The 19,682-nt window shown below is 47.8% G+C and overlaps 1 protein-coding gene and 1 long non-coding RNA gene across 14 annotated transcripts in view; one reads left to right on the top strand and one right to left on the bottom strand.

Annotated features, from left to right (window-relative positions):
- LOC120322426 overlaps positions 1-3,403 on the top strand; it is a 66,658-nt gene extending 63,255 nt beyond the window's left edge. Inside the window, exon 5 of the long non-coding RNA XR_005562230.2 lies at positions 3,197-3,403. This is a non-coding gene — a long non-coding RNA (uncharacterized LOC120322426). The remainder of the gene's footprint in view (positions 1-3,196) is intronic.
- Positions 1-19,682, bottom strand: part of LOC6523812 (amyloid-beta-like protein) — a 41,880-nt gene that overhangs the window by 20,136 nt on the left and 2,062 nt on the right. The window lies entirely within an intron of this gene.

The raw sequence follows: 19,682 nt of genomic DNA, 5'->3' as shown, positions 1-19,682 counted from the left end.
AAAGCATAACGTCGGAAAAGCGGCGGCGGCGACGAAGTAAAAAGAAAATTGCGCTGTTGTGACTAATGCCACTTGGAGACAAACATCATTTTAATGCAAAACAAAACGCACAATTTGTATCCCGCCTGTAGTCCATTTTCCATTCTTGTTCTCGGCAATCGGCGACAGGCGATGGAGGTCCAAATGGCCCTTTCCCGAACTTTGATATAATTACATTGCGTTCCGTTTGGACCGAAGGATGTTTTTTATCGAAGAAAACTTTTTGGTTCTGGATTGTTGTTCTGCATGAAAATACATCTCCCATACAAGCCTCTTAAATTATCGCAGCACTTAGTCATTCGATATTCGGTACTAGGTATTCGGTATTCGGTATTCGGTATTCGGTACTCGGCCCTACAGTAATGGGCCGCAGTGTAGGCAGGCAAGTTAGTGAGCGGGATTCAGGTTATTCAAATTATGCTTCGCATGCTAAATTTGCGGACCACGGACTACGGACCACATGGGCAGGCGGAGGATTGGGCAGTGTTTGTTATGCCACCCAAACACGCTGCCAGTGCAGATGAGAAAGCGGGAAAAACAAGAGCAAGAGCAAGTTGTGAAAAATAGCCACAAGTCAGTGCCTTTGGCAGCCAGAGGGGGAGGGGTGTTTTTGGGGCCACCTAAGTAGCGTGTCGCTTGGAGTAAGTCAAAGTTGGCAAAATGGAATCGCTTTTCTTTCGTTCTAAGCCATTGCAGAACACACACAAACACACGAACACACGAACACACTCACACAGAGGCGAGGCTATTATTTATGGCTTTTCTACGTTCTCTGCTGTCGCTGCTGTCCCTGTGCATTTTCGCCTTTTGCCATTTACCTTTCTCCGTGCTTTATATCTTCTCGCTTCTCGCTTCTCGCCCCCTTGTTTGTGTGTGTTCCCCCGCTTTACGTTTGTTTGTGGCTCAATTATGAGTGTCAAAAAAACTTGTTGTTGCTGTTTGGTGACTCAGAGACTGAGAGAGTGGGGCGAGGGTGGGTGGTCTTTTCCAGAGGGGAGTATTTTCCGTATTTTTCGTATTTTCCGCTTGCAGCCCGAAAAGTTGAAACGTGCCCAAGTGAGTAGATGTGCCCAGGCATACATACGTGTGCGTGTGCCCCCACTCTCCCACACACCCACACACATACACACACACAACCGAATGCAGATCGAAAGAGGCAAGGACAGAAACTCGAAACGAAACCTTTTGGCCAAAACTTTGTGCAGGCAGCAAAACGCAAAAAACATTTGTTCATTTCACTTCATCTTGACTCTATCACCTCCTTCCCTATCTCTTTCCCACTCTCTCTTTCTCTCTCTGGCTGCAGCAGGTAAATCGGAAGCTTTGACAGCACTCACTCACCCGCATTTACCCACACACTCGCAACGCACTCGCACACTCACACACTTGCGCAAGCAAATTGAAATTAATTTTGTGAATAGTGCCAGCAAGTATGCAACACAATTTTTGAAAGACAACTTTTCCTTTTTCGCATCCGTGCACGTGTGTGTGCACTGTACTTTCTAATTGATGCTGCTGAAAGCAATTTTAATTACATTTGCGGGTGCTGCGCTGCACCCACGCTGCGCACCAGTAGCGGAAGGCATCCGAACTTAGGCCCAACTCATCTCAACGCAACGCAACGCAACTAAACTCAACGCAACTCAACCTTATTTGAGTGCCGGCAAATGCTCATCGACGTCATCAGCTCAGTTGGCACTGTGGGTGCGGTGCAGGCAGAAAATAGCAATACATTTCGCTGAGCACAATGAGGATGGCTAAAACGTTTGTAGTTAGTTTTAATATGCAGATACCCAAGTGCTAAAAAGCAGAAGAGCTTCTGAAAGCATCAAACAAGTCGAATATTTTTCACCAGCAGCAGCAGAAGCAGAAACTGTAGTAGACTGTAGCACATTCCCAGCAATTCATCATTCCTGCAATGGCGTTTTCGATTTAAATTTGTGCTGTTTGTGCTGCTATCGGCCACTGCATCTGGCCACTCCCCTCACCGCCCAGCCCACCTAATTGATTTAGGACTCCTCCTTCTCCTGCAGGACTACTTCGCTTATACAACATTTGGCCAGGAATGAAATTACTCAAGTCTCTCCCACTCCGATGTGATTCGTTATTCGTTTTGCGTCTGCATATTCTTTGCATAATGTTTGAGTCTCTCGAAAATCGAAACGATTCCCTTTTTTCCTATTTCCATTTCTCGCTCTCTGCACACCCACAGAATTTGGGTCACTTTAGCAGTGTTTTTGGGAGGACCTGGGTGCTCCTGCCTAGATATACCCATAGGTGTACTCGTATTTAGGCTTATGCCATATCTAGTTAATCAAGGCATTCGAACCGTGGCTAACTACAGCAGGGAATTTCCTTTGACTACATTGTACTTCGGCCACTTGAAAAGTCCAACTTGTGGGGTTCATTATTTGTCGATTTGCTGCAAGTGCACCTGCCACCACCTGTCTCTGCCTCTGCCACCCACTTTTTTCCACTTCATCTCATCGATCTCGATTTCGATTTTGTGTGCACTACATTGGAAACAAGCTGGAAAATGGTCAGGGAAATGGCGGTGCAGTGCATTAAGTGTCCTAAGATGCTATAGAAAACTCATTACGATAATGTAGGTAATGCATATGAAAGTTTGGGAACTATGCATGAGATTCAGTTTGTGGGTTGAACTGCAGGAAATTTAGGTGCAAAACCCACTTGATTACCGAGAACTCTGTCTGTCACCCACTAACACACTTTTAGCACTATACCGCTCAATCCGCTCAATTATCGCACAGCGGAAAATCCAAAGCCATAAATCTCACTACGAGAAATGGCCAATCAATGCACAGCAAAGTTAACCGAAAAATTTACGCTGAATCAGCAAAACAGTCAACTAAATTTACGCCACATTAATGAGCTTACAGGTCGGTACCAGCTAGGCAGAAATAAAATGCTGGCTAACAACAATTTAATCTCGACTACAAATTGCGGGGGCACTGAGTGCCTGTGGCAAAACTATTTAATTCAATTTGTATACAATTCCAAATATCTAGTGTTTACAGTTACCGCGAAAAGTAGGATTATTTATTATATATATCTTGATCTAATTGATTTATTTACAGACTTTAATTTATAAAAACTTGTATTTCCACAAAACTATTAAATCTACGTTTCTTTTCAGAAATATGATGCGAGCCCATTCTAAGACGAGAATAAAATTCTTTATAAATGTTAAAATGGTCCCACTGATATACAAATTCCCAGCATTATTTATGTATATAAGAAAAGTACTGTAAAAAAATCTGTACTAGCTGTATAAGTTTTAAAGAAATAAAAATAAAGTTCACCATACTTTCGGGCAGAAAACGATAAGCGCTTTCACATTCTACATTTTACATTTTACATTTTACATTTTACATTTTGCGATGCCGCAACATTTCTGCCGGCCAAACTGCGAAGTTTTTGAGATTGAAATACCAGGCAAACAGAAACAGTAGCAAGTGACAGCTGGCAGCTCACATTTAACCAAAACAGCTGATTGCTTTAATGGCCGCCCTTTTTCATGATGGCCGCCCTTTTCAAAATGGCTGCTCTTTCGATCTCGCCAGTCGCCATTTGACCAATGGGAAGCCAACGATGGAGAGGAAACTGTTCGTTTTTTCAAAATGGCTGCCCATACTTTTTTCCAGTCAGCAGGCAACGATCATGTCAGCCTGCCCCCTACTCAAATTAATGTTCGCCTGGTACTAAGCTACCGAGAATTCACCAAACTCGCACAAAATTTCCGACCCGGCATCATTTTTCCCAGTCAAAATGCCACTTTTTGGGATCCCAGATACCAGGCGAACAGAATCAGCAGCAAGCAGCAGCTGGCAGCTCGAAATTAGTTGAAACAGCTGATCCTTTTCATGATGGCCGCCCTTTTTCATGATGGCTGCCCCTTTTCAAAATGGCTGCCCTTTGATCTCATTCGACCAATAGGAGAGCAGCAGAACCGTTACTTGGGATCTGAGTGCAGAGCAGTGATGAGCAACCACGTTGTTCTTGTGTTCGTGTCACGATTTTATCACGATAGGCACGAAAGTCCCTTGCATTACATGGGCGCGTGCCGAAATGGAGAGGCACGTGGGCATCTCTATCTAAGCGCCAATTTAACTGATCAGCTGATTGTTTTGCACGTGCTATTCTTTCTGCGCGCCTGGTATCTAAAGTCAAGAACTTTGGCAAATTGAGTGCAGAAAAATCGGCATTTCGTCTGCTGCAGGAGTGCTTGACATAGAGATTTTAAATTTATATAATTTTAAATATTTTCCTATAATATCGTTAGTTATTTATTTTCAGCAAAAGGAAAAAAATTAAATTCAAAGCATTTATTGGTGAATCGCAATCGGAAGACTACCTATTCCTTGCTGGCTTGGCTCGCGACTAATCGGCTGGTGTCTGAAATCCAAAAATCTTGCAGCTCGGTTGGGAAAATTATAAGCGTCGTCTTATGTCGTCGAAACGAATCGCAGGCCCTAACTCACCGGAGAAAAGTCATAATTTAATGCGCAATTATGTAGAATATACAGGAAAAGGTTCATAACCGTTTGCCGCCCACCTCCCCTACCAACTTACTACTTTGTTGAAGACGTACGAGTATTGCGAAATTCACTGCTTCGCTGTGCTTTCTTGAAGCATTTTTCTCATTATCTGGATCTGCGCTTTTCCTTTTATATTTTTTGCCGGCGCGGAGTCAATGAATGTGTTCATTCGAAGCTGCAGTGGAAAATAAGCGAGGGGCGTAACGGCGGTGCATAAATTACGAACAGAGGCGAGAAGCGAGCGCATACGTGAAACACGGGGCGTATGCGCAATTTGGCTAGAAAAGACGGCTAGGTGTTGGCGGCGCACACATACGGCCATGCACACATAGACATAATAGACACGCAGTTAAAAGCAGCAGTTTGAAGCAGCATCTCCCTTAGCCTGTTTTCCAGAGAATTAGCGACAATGAGCGGAAAACGTAATACGTATGTATATCGATTCCCACCAGGATGCGTATACGTGATGCGCGTTGCTGATGGGTTGCCATGGGCCGTGCATTAGGTGCTTTAGGTGCTTTAGGTGCATTAAGTGCATCAATGGGTTAATGAGGACACAAGCCCTGGCAGCGTAATGGGCAGCAACTGGAGGGGAATAAGCCGCTTTATCGATATACAAATCATTTCATTCACTGATTTTATTTCACACCAATGATTTGATTATTGAGAGTAAGAGCTGGTCAAATACCAATTTTAAACATTTCGAATTTTACCTCTATATTCTTGTTATAAACGGATAGACTTTCATAAAGGCGAGAAGTGTTAGCAATTTGCTGACCTATCTTCAAATGCATTTCAGTACCACCCATACGAGTGATTTTCACCTTTTCAGTGATCCGTTTTCCTTTCCGCACCTTTGTGTGCGGAAAACAAATTAAAATGGCTCCCTTTTATCAGCACTCACACCTTTGAATGGACCTCCACTGTCACTAAGCCCCAACGTTTGGTCCAAGCGGAGATCTCTGCCACTCCAAAACCCCTGCAGTTTCCCATTTGGCACGACCCCTCATTTTGTGCACAATCAACAACGGGGCGAGAGTAGGAAAAACAAACTTCATTTTCATGAAGCAAACGAGCTTCATTTTCGAGCAGGGAAAAAACTAAACAGAAACTTTTCCAGCCGCGTTCGCCACCTCCTCTTTGCCAGCAATGACCTCTTGTGCTTTTGCCACCTTGACGCCATTTTGTTTTGCCACTGAAACAGCGACTCCAGTTCCCCAATCTTCCCCACAAATTTCTGCATATTCTGCAGAAAAAACGAAACGGCAAAGTGAACCAGAATGGAAAAACTGAGAATGGGCGACTGAGAACGGGAAAATGCCCGAAATTAGTGCAATTAACTTAAATTGATAGAATTTTTAGTGACTCCTGCCAAGGGTCGGAGGTGGCAAGATTGGGGCAGCACAGTTAGTTGCGGCAAGCTAGTGGGGCGGTTTCATTGGTAGATGGGTAGATGGGCAGATGGGTAGTGGGGTTGGGTGGAGCGGTAACAAGCTCATAATGGCTTTGGACACTTTGAAGCAAGGAATAGGAAAGACGCCAGTCCTGAGCCAGCCATCTACCACTGTGCTCTCTCTCGTAAAAGAATACTCGTACATCTATTCCTTGCCAGCAGTTGGATCTTAATCGGAATGGATCGGAGCAGCGGAACTACATCCGCACTACATACTGGCACCCATTACTACTAGAATAAGGCATGCTAAATTTTATTTAATTTTATTTTACAAACTTCACCGCTTTGCATTCTCGCTAGCTGAGTAACGGGTATCCGATAGGCGAGAAGCCCTCCTTCTCTTGCCTCTGTCTGTGCCAGGACTCTGCTCATTCATTAAGCATCTCGAAAGGCTTTCTTGGGATTTTCTATTGTTGTTCGCCTCTATCTCGTCATAATGCTGCTGCTGCCTCGTAGTCCATTGTTCTTGTTGTAATCCGTAAAGTCTGCATTACTTCAAATCCACAAATAACGCAAAAATAGCATAAAAACCCGCCCGAGAGCAGCAACTCAAAATCATTCTAAAAAGTATATATAGAAAGGACCAAAAACCAGAGAATCCAGCACGTAATTTCCTTCTTCCCTTCTTCTCCCCCCGCGCTCTGCTTCTTGTTTTCGCATTTCTGGGTGGGGCAGGGTGGCTGATGGGCGGCAATGGGTGGCTATGGGTGGCAATGGGGCGGAAAGCGGGAAGCGGGAAGTTTACTTTGTCGCAGTGTCATTTATTTTGGCATTTTGTCGTTTTCCTTTAGCCTCCATCTCCTGTCTTCAGGTCTAACTGCTTCCACCAAGGCTGAACACTCTTTTGAAGGTTGAAAGAGAGCTAATCGGCCTGCTTTGCACCAAAGAGAGAAACTAGACTGATTTATTTCCAGTGCCTTCATTTGCCTAATGAAAGACGTGGCTCGTATATCTCCGTATATCTTTCAATTGTGTTGCAACTATATATGAAGCAAATCCAGCACCCTGCATTGTGATCTTTGTGATGAGCTTCCCCGCGCTCATTTCCAAGGGTATTTTCCGTTGATGCTTTGTCCCCATTATCATAGTCGTTAGTTTTCCCCCGTGCCCCTTCGTTCAGCTAAGCACCCACCAGTGTGCGTTTTTCTGACACGTATCTGTTGTTGTTTTCTTGTGTACTTGTGGTTGTTGCTCCACTCGCACGAGCTCCACACATCCTGCGCTGCGCCACATCCTTCGTATTTCGGCTCCTTCGCCTGAGTTTCCCACTTCTGCATTGCATATTTCAAGGCGCCATGCTTCGGTGTCGATAAGGTAAAATCGATATTCCACTCTGCTCCATATTTCTGTTAGCTTCTCTGGGGTTTTTCGTTTTCGTTCTTTTTTTTGGGGGGGAGGAATTTGTTCGGCTTAACTACTTTGCATCAGACACCCCAAGTGGATGGATGCCTATCCTTTCTGAGAGGAAATACCTCGCTCCGAGCTTCAGTTTCATTGCACTTAGTATCCAGAGTATCCACACACACTTACCCACACACACCTCTAATTCCCCCCAACCCCTTTTCCCATCACTGTTACAGACTCGAGCAAAACCTTAGCAAACAATGCTCCAATTAATACAGCGAAACCCTGCTAACCTACAAGTCGACGGTTGAAAGGGTCGGTTGGGTGGGCCGGAATGGGAAAAGTTCACTGTTCCATTCATCAGCGCCTAGAGGAGGGCGGGGGGTAGAGAATGGGGCAGGGGGTGGGGCGTTGAAACTGATGGGAGGACAACAAATTAAAAGGATATCAAAGTTAATATGGAGCGTATTTCAAAGTCGTGCGGCGAATGCTGGTGCTTCCAAGGGAGTTTGCCTGCTGTCGTCACAATGCAAAAGAGCCAGAGGCAAGCTAAACAGCAGAACCACTCAGCCACACAACCACCCAACCACCCAACCACCCACCGCACACAAACACCCTTTAGCCATCTCTCTCGCTCAGTTGCGTCTTGAATGAAAGCTTCAAATTGGTTTCTGCTGCTTCTTGAGCCTTTTCTGTTTTCTGTGGCACAGAAAAGTATACTACACACAAAAGCAGGCGGAGAGGGGCGGCTGGCGCGGGGCGTGGCCTGGCCTGGGGGAGTGGCGTAAACAGCGGGGGACAGGTAAACCGAAATAAATTCAAAATAATTTGTGTAAAATAGACGAGCAGCAAACGATGTTGTCCTCGCACCACTGCCCGCCTCCCCGCCTTCCCGCTTTTTGGCCAACAGGCAACAACCCCCACCCAACCACCACCCCCTCTTTCTGCCACAGGCAGCTCGACACATGCGAGAAGCGTGGTGAAATCTGCCGCCGGCATCGAGAACCTACCACAAAACGGGGGCCATGGTGGCAAGTCCCCGCCACAGCTGCTGCCGCGCTAAAAGGCTGCCGAAAATGTGTTCCCCCAACAAGGCCAAAAGTTTAACAAACACTGCGGAGCGCAGAGAAACGAGAGCACAGCGGAAAGGCGAGCGAGCGAGAGGGGATGCCAGAGAGCGAGCGAGAGAGAGAGCCTGAGAAAAGCGAGAGAGAGAGAGAGAACGCAGATTAAGCTCTAGCATTTGGAGCTCTTGAGAAAGTTGCGCTGCGCCCAAGGCGCTGCCGCTTTTATTTCCACACCCGCCCACGCAGAAACAGACAATAGTTTTGTTGCACCACGGCACAATGGCCCCATTCCAACCCCACCTCCCACTCACATCCCACCACCCACCAGCAACCACCCACTGTGTTTCGCGGGCCAGCACAAGGTCGAGCATTCATTTCCATTCGCAGTCAGTCGCAGATTCAGTTGTGGCTCCTCGTTTTTCGAGACCATTGGACGCAAAAACTTTTCGCTCAAACGCGGATTGCGAATGGGAAAGGAAAGGAACTTATTTTAATTATAAACCAAAAGTTGGCCATCCTTAATCCCAGGTGGAATGCCCAGATTGTGGCCGAAAGTACAGGGAATATGTACATTAAATCCACTTTCGAAATCGTGGCTGAAAGTTATTTCGGCCAAAGAGCAAACACCCGCCAAAGATACTCGAAAAAACTAGGCAACTGCTCGGAATGACAGCATCAAAATGCGGAATCGGGCTAAAATGTAAATTAAAACAAGAGAGAACGCTATAGTCGAGTTCCCCGACTATCTGATACCCGTTACTCAGCTAGTGTAAGTGCGAAGGACAGATTTTGGCGGTTTGTGGGCGTTAGAGTGGGCGTGGCAAAAAGTTTTTTGGCGAATAAATAGAAATTTACAAGACTAATACAAAAATGAAAAAATATCAAAACATTTTTCAAAAGTGTGGGCGTGGCAGCTTTGGGCGGTTTGTGGGCGTAACAGTGGGCGTGGCAAAAAGATTTTTTGCAAGTCGATAGAAATTTTCAAGACCAATACAAAAATGAAAAAATATTAAAACATTTTTCAAAAGTGTGGGCGTGGCAGTTTTGGGCGGTTTGTGGGCGTTAGAGTGGGCGTGGCAAAAAGTTTTTTTGCAAGTCGATAGAAATTTACCATACCAAAACAAAAATGAAAAAATATTAAAACATTTTTCAAAAGTGTGGGCGTCGCAGTTTTGGGCGGTTTGTGGGCGTTAGAGTGGGCGTGGCAACATGAATCGACAAACTTGCGCTGCGTCTATGTCTCTGGAGTCTGTGTGCTTAGTCTCAACTTTCTAGCCTTTGTAGTTCCTGAGATCTCGACGTTCATACGGACAGACGGACAGACGGACAGACGGACAGACGGACGGACATGGCCAAATCGACTCGGCTATTGATCCTGATCAAGAATATATATACTTTATATGGTCGGAAACGCTTCCTTCTGCCTGTTACATACTTTTCAACGAATCTAGTATACCCTTTTACTCTACGAGTAACGGGTATAAACACATGTGGCCGACACACCACACACCACACTTCACACACCACACTGCACACACCACACTGCACACACATGCACATTCACAAGGGTTTCGGGTATCAGATTCTTGGGTTCTGGGCTTTATTGGGGATCGGCGTGTTTGGTATCGGTGCTACGGCTCTGGCTTTCTGGTATCTGGCTGCCTTTCCTTCGGCCTTCCACTTGGGGTCAGGTCAGATCCATAGCCACTCAGAGGTTATAGATGTCTCCCTTCAGTGCTCAGTGCTTAGTGCTGTACGTTGGCACTTGAGAAGCACTTGATACTGATACGTTTCGGTACCCTGTACTATGAATGGTTCATAATCGGAAATGAAACCACTGAGAATGTATCCCCCTCCTTACGCATACGAGTCCCTGTCCCTGTCCCTGTCCCTGTCCGTGTCCCAGCTCATCCCAAGAATCGGGTACAGTTGGCAACAAAAGCTGCCGAAGCTGCGGCCAGACCTTTGTCCGGCACTCAGGCCTAACCACTTCATTTTCCGTATCATTGAGAAGAGTTATTTAAGTGCGATTGACACCCCTCCTCCCCTTCGGATAGATATGCATATAAAGCTGGACAGGAAGGGCAAATGGGAGAGGGGCAAATTAACTCGACTGTCAACCGCAAAATCACAACAGATGCAGGCGCCACTCAATCACGGTGTTCATGAGCGCGCTTCGAGGGTCCTATTTCATTTTCAGCCCCAACACACAAGTTTCCTCTATTCGCTGTGCGAAAACTAGGCTCACACACACCCACTCCTCACCACCCACCACCCACCACCCAACATACACATACACATACGTATGCACTAGCACTACTAGGTGAAGGGCTTGCCTGCGATAAAATATTTTTCACCCGCCCGCAGTGTGACATTGGGGGTAAAAGGGTGAAGGGGGAGCTGGAGCAAAGGGCTGACTCAATATCAATACAGTTTTATTTGCGTTGGGATGATTTGCATCCTTCCGCACTCGCACTCGCACTCTCACTCGCTTTAACTATTTTGTAGCACACTTTTGTGCGCAGTGGGGAGCTATCCCAGACCATCCCATTCCACCCACTACCACTACCACTACCACGACCACGATTTATTTACGACACGAACGTTTTTCTGGCAGCTGCCAGGGGCCTGTACACTTCAACACTTGAACACTTGAACACTTGAGCATTTGAATCGCCCGAGCCCGACTTTCGAGCGCCTTCAGAACAAAATCAAAAACGAATGCGAATGCGAATGCGAATGCGACCTCTCGAGTCACCCGCAAACGAAGTCCGTAATATTGGTCCCCTTTATAAATTTATAATTCCCAACCTTTAACCACAATCCTCTCCTTACTGCCCACTGCCCACTGCCCACTCCCCACTAGATGTCTTTTCCACTCAGTTTACTCGTTTGCTGCTTGGCTAGCCACACGCGTCTCAGGCCATAAGCTCCGCTCCGGATTGCACACAATCGAGCGTGGTAACAAAAGTGAGTCAGCGCGCCAGTCTGTGTCTGTGGGTCAAGTGTGGTGCGGTACATCATCAAATTAAGCGCTCCAACAGTTCATAAAGCGCTGCGACGAGGCATCGATGAAGACATTCTACCACATTCGACTACATTCGAGTACTTGCGGCTTACGGGTGCGCCAGCTATCGCGATACACTGCCAAGTCGTGTCGGTTGCTAATCCGCCACTAATCAATAAATCGCACAAATCAGCGCTTGAACGCTTGAAGGCTTGAAGGCTTGAAGGCTTGAACCCAAGTGTCCACCACCCATGAGTTCGCCCAGAAGAGTCATTGCTCTGCCCTCTTTGTCCGCCGAACTCTTCTGTGTCGCCTCCACATCGATCCCGCTCCTCGGTGCAGAGTGCAGAGTGCAGAGGCACTCGAAGTATTTAAGCGGCACATGCCACGGCACAAGCCATTAGCCGGCTGCTGCTGCTGCTGCTGCGGCCATTTGGGGCGCATATGAATTTAATATAGACGCCAACGCCACTGCAGCTGTGTGTGTGTGTGTGTGTGTGTGGGGCGGCCATTATGCGCCGCAGCACATACAGCATTATTTTATTAAGTGAGACGGGGCCAAGCGGGGAAACAATGTGCGTTATCTCACCCTCACCCTCCTAAAGCACCAAGACACCCTGGTCTACGACGAGCATTCCTCCGGATCCATTCAGTGTCCCCCTTTTCCATTCCACATTGGAACGTGCCAGACGGAGGAGGCACCAGAGGCACCAGTGGCACCAGTGGCGCCAGCGGCATGGGTAAGAGGCTGGGGGGGCGGAGCGCATTCTGCGGCTGCATGCCACTGCGCTGGCATGCACTGTGGTGTGGTCCTTCGAGCCCCGCCAAAGGATAATTCTCGGACCAGAAGCCGCCTTCCATCGATTTATTTGGGCCCGCTGCTAGGCCTGTTTTCAACTCAGCTGCTCTTGAGACTCTTAGAGTGGAAAGGGAAATGCAAATGAAATACTCGCAACTCCAGATTTGCCTGTCCAGCTGACATCATTTGAGCTTCATCCTTCTGATGGCAGAAGAATCTAAGCTCCAATCGTGCTGGCATTAACGAGCGTATTTATGTGAATTATCCTTCCTCAACCGGATTCTCCTCCTGCCTCCTTCCACTGACTCGCATATTTTGATGAAATGTTAATTGAAATGATTGTCAAATCGAAAAAGTAGGGATAGACATGGTTAGCTATGTTTATAGGCAGTTATGGCGAAAACCCCGATTGAAAATATCACGTTTTTGGCAAAAAATGTTGTTTGTATTGTTTTGATAAAAAAATATTTCCCTATCCTCCGTGCTCATCTGAATTATCATTTCTCATTTCTCAACCGGATTCACCTCCTGCCTCCTCCCACTGGCTGACTGGCTGCCTGGCTGACTGAGTGAATGATTTGCCGATTGATTATCGACCAGCCAGCCAACCTATTTGCCCCACCATTTCGTTCGTCCTGCTCGTCCTTCCCCTGAACGTCCTGCTCGTTCATCCTTGTGGGGCTGTCGCGGCAGATAAATTTCATTATCTGCAAACGCAGTCATAAAATCTGACATCGCATCCATTTTTGCAACAAACGGCGGCGGCCTCTGACTTCATTTCCCATTTCCCATTTCCCGTTTCCCCCGAAAATACTTTGCGTGGGCCAAACTGTTCCTCTTTTATTTTGAATGAATGTGCGAATAAAATTTAATTTAATAGCACACTTTGCGTCGCACATATTGTGAGATAGACACTGGTGTTGTCGCTTGACAACGGAGCACCCCGTCATCCATCTGTGACTGCCGCTGAACGCCGCTGACTGCGTGCTGATAGCCAAATGGGATTTGGGGAATTCGCCAGGACATGAACCAGGAACAAGACGGGAACAGACCAGCCAAGGACTACAGGACTACTGGGCTAGAGGAGGAATGGAATGGGTCAAGTTTGCCCTTTGATTTGCATGCATTGTTTGCCTCTCCAATTCAGCGTCCATCGCAGTTGGGCAGCCTTCGCCCGAAAAGCGCCGACTGACAATGGAAGTGCGGGAAATCGAAGGGAATGGGACTAAAGCTATGAAGGGCCACCAACGGCGATGGGAAAGTCTTCATGGAGCTCTTGAGGGCTGTCAGATAAAAATGACATACACGAAGAACCAATGATGCATCGAACATCCACTGAGAGTGAAGGTAAGAGAGGACGCACTTCTTTAATAAAACACCGGCGAATCTATGCAAAATGCATCGTTAATAAGCTCCGGCATGGGAACTTATCAACCTGAAAGCACTCTGCACTCCATGCAGTCAAGCTGCAAATTTAACGACTTGACTATATTTGACCACGATTCTCGCATTCGTTTTTTTTTTCTTAGCTGGAAATCCGGTCAAATGCAATTTCGCGCAGGGCAGCGTGATTAAATGATTCCCACAGGGCAATCTCCAAGGAAGCGAAAAGTGTGCTGCCAATTGAAAAGTAATCCAATCGAGGAATCGGCCAGGGAAGAGGAGTAGCAGGTGGGCAGGTGGGCAGATCACATTTTAAGTTCTTCAGGTGGGCAAACACGGAGAGGATGGAAAGTGGAAAGTGGAGGCGCAGCAGGAAAAACACAGCCGAAAATGCAATATTGCGAATTTATAACACAAATTGCTTATAATCACCCAGCACGAACAAGGGCAGTCAGGAATGGGGATGGAGAAGGGAGGAAGTGGGAGGCATGAGCAGAAGGAGCTGGAGGAGCAGGGCAGAAGGCCAGAAAGCGGAAATGCACGCTGTAATGGCTTGAAAGTGGGCGTTGGCCTGGGCGGAGGGAGGGCGTGGCAGGGGCAAGCAAGCTTTTCTGCGCTCGCCATCATGGCAATGGCATAAAAATCATATTTCCGTTTTATTATTTGCTGTTAATGAAAATGCAAATAAAATTGGATTTTCCGAGCCGCACAAAAAGGCAGCAAAATGAAATGTTGTTGCTGTTGCTGTTGCTGCAATGGGGCAATGGGGCAGTGAAAAAGCGAGCGGACTCTGCTGCAAATGTATTTCCTGGCGCATATTTCAAATAAACATTTCGGTTTTCGCATTTCAGAATTTCACTGTTTCTGTATTTGTGCATTTATGTATTTGTGTATTTGTGGATTTGTGTATTTCTGTATTTTTATGTCGACGGCAGGCGAGTCGAGTCGAAAAATGAAAAGCATCAAAAGAGGAAAATACGAGCAGTGGGTCAGAAGAACGCAGTGAAAAATCATTTGAAAAGCCAGCACAAATATGTGACCCGCCTTGCACCTGAGCACCTGATGTGGCTTTAGAATTAATTGGGTCATAACTATATGCTATATGAGCTATATAAGCTATACAGCTATATAAACTATATAAACTATATAAGGCTGGCACTTTTTTCGACGCATGCTAAATTTACCCAAGACAAACTGCTCTTTTTGGCACTCCCTTTGGAATTCAACAAGGAGTCAAGAGCACGAAAAATACGATAAATTCGAAAAATCGGCAGGAGGAGCGACGCAGCATAAGCTACGAAACTCAATCGCCTGCTCAAGGAAGCCACTCGATGCTCATTGCTAATCACGCCATCGTGCAGAATGATGCACAGCGTCTTGTTGGCTTCCAGCAACCTGCCTCTTGCCTCTTGGTGAATCCTTGCCCGAAAGCAGCTTTGCCCAAGCCACTCGAGTGGAACAAGCCAAGTCAACCCGACTCAGGCAGGCTTTACTCGTACTCCCTTTCTTTTGGCAGCGAATCGGGATTGCAGACCTAACCCAATTCCGCTCGAGAACCGAGAACTGGGAACTGTAAGCCAGAGGGGCTTGGGGTTCGGGGAGCTGGCTCTTCGATTTGGAAAGTGCCATTTGTGCCATTCAAATAAAATCAGCAACGAACTATTGAGCGGCTCGCGGGCGCCACCTTCCACCTTCCACCTTCCTCCCACCCACTAACCCACCGAACACATCCTCCCCAGCCATTCACCATCCACCGTTTACCGTTCACCGTTCATCACCAGCAGCTGGAACCACGACAATAGCAGTAGAACAGTAGAGCAAGCAACGAGAAAGTAAGGAAAAGACGTTCGCCCTCCCTCCGTCAACGAAATCACAAATTCAAGCACCTGCCACACTTCCCCCTCCGCCCCTGTCGTCCACACTTGCGAAGTTTTCCCCCTCGTAAATGTTTGCAATACAAATGTATAAAACATTACCGCACGGCTGTGCCAAAGACGTGCTCCGCAAATGGCGGAGTGGCGGCGAAGGAGGCGAAGGAGGCGAAGGACCTCCTCCGATTCTCGCTGGCTTCGTTTTCCCGATGGCTTTCGCCTCCCTTTGCCGGGACATCAGCTTATGATGGGGTGAACTATAGTGTTGTTCAGCTTTGCTGGCAGTGCAAATAAGAAGGCCAAGGAGGACTTGACGCCTAGGTCTGTAATGTATTTTAGAGCTAAGAGCAGAAAGCTGTGGCTGCACAGGAGAAGGATTACTTATGCTGAATCAGTGCCACTCAATGCCTCAGTTCCTCAAATATACTCGCACACTAAGGTGTGTAATCTAATGCACATTTATTCGGCATGTTTTTGACCGGTAGCGATACTTTTATATTAGTTTGACCCCCACTTCCACTCATTTGGGTTTCTTTCATTTCCTTTTATGGAGGCTGAGCTGTCATTTGTTCTGGATCATTTGCTCTATTGTGAGTCGTCTTCATCATCATTATCAGTCTTATCAGCAGGGCTGCAAAGTCGTCACCTTGTTGGATTATAGTTGTTGACCCACGCTGGCCCGGCATCACAGCCCATTTATGTTTGCCACTCGAGGCGAAGGTGCACTGCGATTTTAGGAGCCCCAAAGGCTCAGCACTGCTGGGCAGGAGCACTTAACCCTAATTCCTGCAACTCTGGCACGCCAACTGAGCCACAGACAATGAACACATTAGCCAAAGTCCTGGCTGCCGAGTTGCCGAGTTGCCTAGCTGCCTAGTTGCTTAGCTCACTATGTCCGAGCCTTTGTCAATGAAATGAAAATGAGCGAAATGCATAATCGAAAAAAAGCATTGAAGCGTAAATGCTTTGTAACAGGATTCAGGAGTGGGCGAGTGCCTCGAGGGGGAGGACAAAGCGAGCACACTACGTTACCCTAAACCTTCGATCCGATCCGAGCCAAAATAAAAGCCAAACCAAGCCAAGGCAACCAAACGGAACGAAACAACAGCAGGCGAGTGGCGAAGGACGACAAAAAGAAGGACCGACTCTGGCGGGGAATATCAGGGATGTTGGGGTCACTGCACAGCTACAACCACTCACTCATCTACGTACCAACCCATCGCCCCATCCTCTCCAGCAAAGCATGTACATACACACTCGAATGTGTGTGACATCGATACCACAACTAATGAACGATGAACAGGACGTGGACAGGACTCTGGGACTGACAAATGACAATGGAATCGGGTCGCAATGGCAACTGGCTGCGAGTACGGATCCCGACGAGCCAGTGGCTACTCAAATGACTTACTACGGCTGACCAGCTACAAACCCAATTGAATCCTGAACTTAACCCAATCACGAACTGCGGTCTCCGCAGCTCAACTGAACCCAATGTGACGAGCCCCGCAGGCAGATGCATTTCCTGCACTGAGAGCATCTGGGGATCTGGGAATCTGGGAATCTGTGGAAGCAATGCTTTCAATGGGACACTGCTGCACTATCCACTTTGGCCTGCTTATCGAGAAGGCGCTGTTCTAGCTCGAAATGATGAGCTCAAATGCTCGACGCCTCACACTCACATTATCGTGTGCATGCCGCAGTCCAGAAGACTTTATATGGATGCATTTTCGGATCGAAGCCCGGAATTTCAGAAAAGTTTTGCGGCTGTGGGAAATTCCGTTGCGGCGACTGCATAGCATTCCCGCATTCCCGAGTGAATCATTCCACTCCCAGTGGGTGACTCATGGGGGTAGGGGGCGAGCTCAACTGCGCCGCCTTCTATCAGTCAGCAGGCAGCGAACTGACTAATTCAGTTGACTCCAGCGAAATCGGGGAGTTGTGCCGATGGAGAAGGAGAAGGGGAAGGGGAAGGGGAAGGAGATGGCGATGGCGATGGCGATGGAGAGAGGGGTGTGCAACTAAAGTTGGCCGACGGTTCGCAGTTCCTGCCCGACAATCAAATGGCCAACGACTGCCAGCCACCCTGCTTCACCCTCCTGTCACCCCCTCTGAAAGCCCCCGTCCTCCTCCGCAGAAAGGGACTTTGTATGGGCTGTTTGGCAGCCACGATTGCGTGTTCCGTTTGCCAGGGGCGGCTGGTTTAAGCCTGGTTTGAGGCTGGTTTGGGGGGACACGTCGTTGGCATCGAGTGTTCGAGGGGAGATTCTCGGGCATATTGCACAGGGCGAGCCAGTCCTGCAGTACTGCACATCCCTTCCTGCCGCTTTGTTTTCTGGATGATTCAGACATGTCCTTATGAAAAAAAGAGTGGAAAAGCACAAAAAATACAAGCAGAGAGGCGATAGCTACGAAGCGGGTGGGGAACTGAGGAGGCAACACTGAGGGTACACAAACAGAAATTCTTATCAACAAAAATACCCCCAGTTGGCCATGCATTGCTGCAAGTTTGGAGGAAACCACTACTCTGGAAATACCGCTCGAAACATACAGATCCTTACCAGAACTGCTAGCAGTTTGCTCTTCACAAAGAAAAATGATACAATATTAAATTGAGACCGAGTAGAAGGCATTAAATCGCTTTCCCGGGGGAGGTGCAGGTTGGCATGGATGGGGTGGGTGGTGGTCCTAAGCGGGGTGGGAATGGTGGGTGCCAGCGACACAAGTAATCAACGACCACCACAAAAATGACGACGGCGATGCGTGCCCCTGATAACAACGACGCCCGCGGGGAGGGGGTGGTCAGGGGGGTCTGACCAGGTCCCAGGATAGTCCTGACGTGAATTGCAGGCAGCAGCGGTCTAGCATGAAAGCATGGAAGGATGAAAGCATGAATAGCCGAATTACGGGGACGAGACGCGAGGGGGGAGAGTGAATGAACCAATGGAGAGCAAAGCAAATTGCAGGCTGCATACAAAGCAACCGATGAAAGGAGTGCAGTGCGCTAGAAAGCAGCTTAACTGCATCCCTGGTCGGGATTGGGTCGGAGTCCTGGCTCCTGGCTCCTGGCTCCTGGCGCCTGGATCCCCGCTGCTGAGCTGCTGAGTTGCTGCACCTCGGCTTTTCTTCCTTTTGCTTTTCAATTGGTTCGTCTCCACATGAATATGGATTTTATAAGGTTTTTGTTTCGCCACGCAAGACTGTTCGCTCTGTTCGTTGCCAAGGGAGATTGCTGCGATTTATTTAAGAGACGGGAAAGTAAGGCGAAATTGTTAAGGTCAGGCACGTCGGCCCGAAGAGCCGCAAAGAAGAGTTCTACCGCCTGGCGGAAACTGCTCGCAAATGATTTAAAAACACTTTGGCTTAAGCCAGCAATATCCTAGCAACGCATTTCTTCCTGTCGCTCTGTCGCTAGGTGGTGTGTGTGTGTGTGTGTGTGTGTGCATTTATGCCAGTGGATGAATGGAGCTGAACAAGGAGATTCGTGATGAATGCAGGTCCAGCCTCAGCCCAATTTGGGGATTATGCCGAGGCAGAGACAGAGCCAGGACAGATTCTTTTTGCCCGGATTGTTTGAGACCCCAACTGAAGGACGGACGCATCTCCCAGCCTCGCACTCGAGTTCCACGATAATTGGTAGCACCTCCGCTGCTCCTCCATGCGAATTGCCATCCAAATGCCAGGCGAACCTGCTAACCTCTGCCATCCGGATTTTGGTTTTCGGCTTTTGGTTGGGCAGTAGCCAGCGACAAGGAAACGGTTCAATTAAGCCAATACTTGCGCACACTCGCGCCTTGTGTGTGTTAGTTAGGCAAACCCCATTCCCCAACCCCCCCAACCCTCCAATCCCACGACCCCACAAGCCCTCGATCCTTTAGTGCCGCTGCTAAGCGATGGCACATTTTTCGTAGCATACTTTGCGCGGCTGCTTAGCCCACGGCCACCACGGCACAGTGCTTGTGTATCTCGTGCGAGAGTGTGCGGTGCCTATGTGTGCGTGGGCTGTGGTTGCGATTGGCATTGCTGTTGCACGCAGAAGGAACACTGCGACTTTGTCAGCTGTACTCGAGATGAAAGTTGGGACATACGAGATAAGTTGTCGAAAGGGGAGCAGTACTGAAGCAGCAGGGAAGCAGAAGCACCATAAAAATAGTCCCTAG

Source organism: Drosophila yakuba, chromosome X (assembly GCF_016746365.2).
Source record: "Drosophila yakuba strain Tai18E2 chromosome X, Prin_Dyak_Tai18E2_2.1, whole genome shotgun sequence".
In the NCBI taxonomy this organism is placed as follows: domain Eukaryota; kingdom Metazoa; phylum Arthropoda; class Insecta; order Diptera; family Drosophilidae; genus Drosophila; species Drosophila yakuba.
This window is presented reverse-complemented; position numbering and strand designations above follow the sequence as displayed.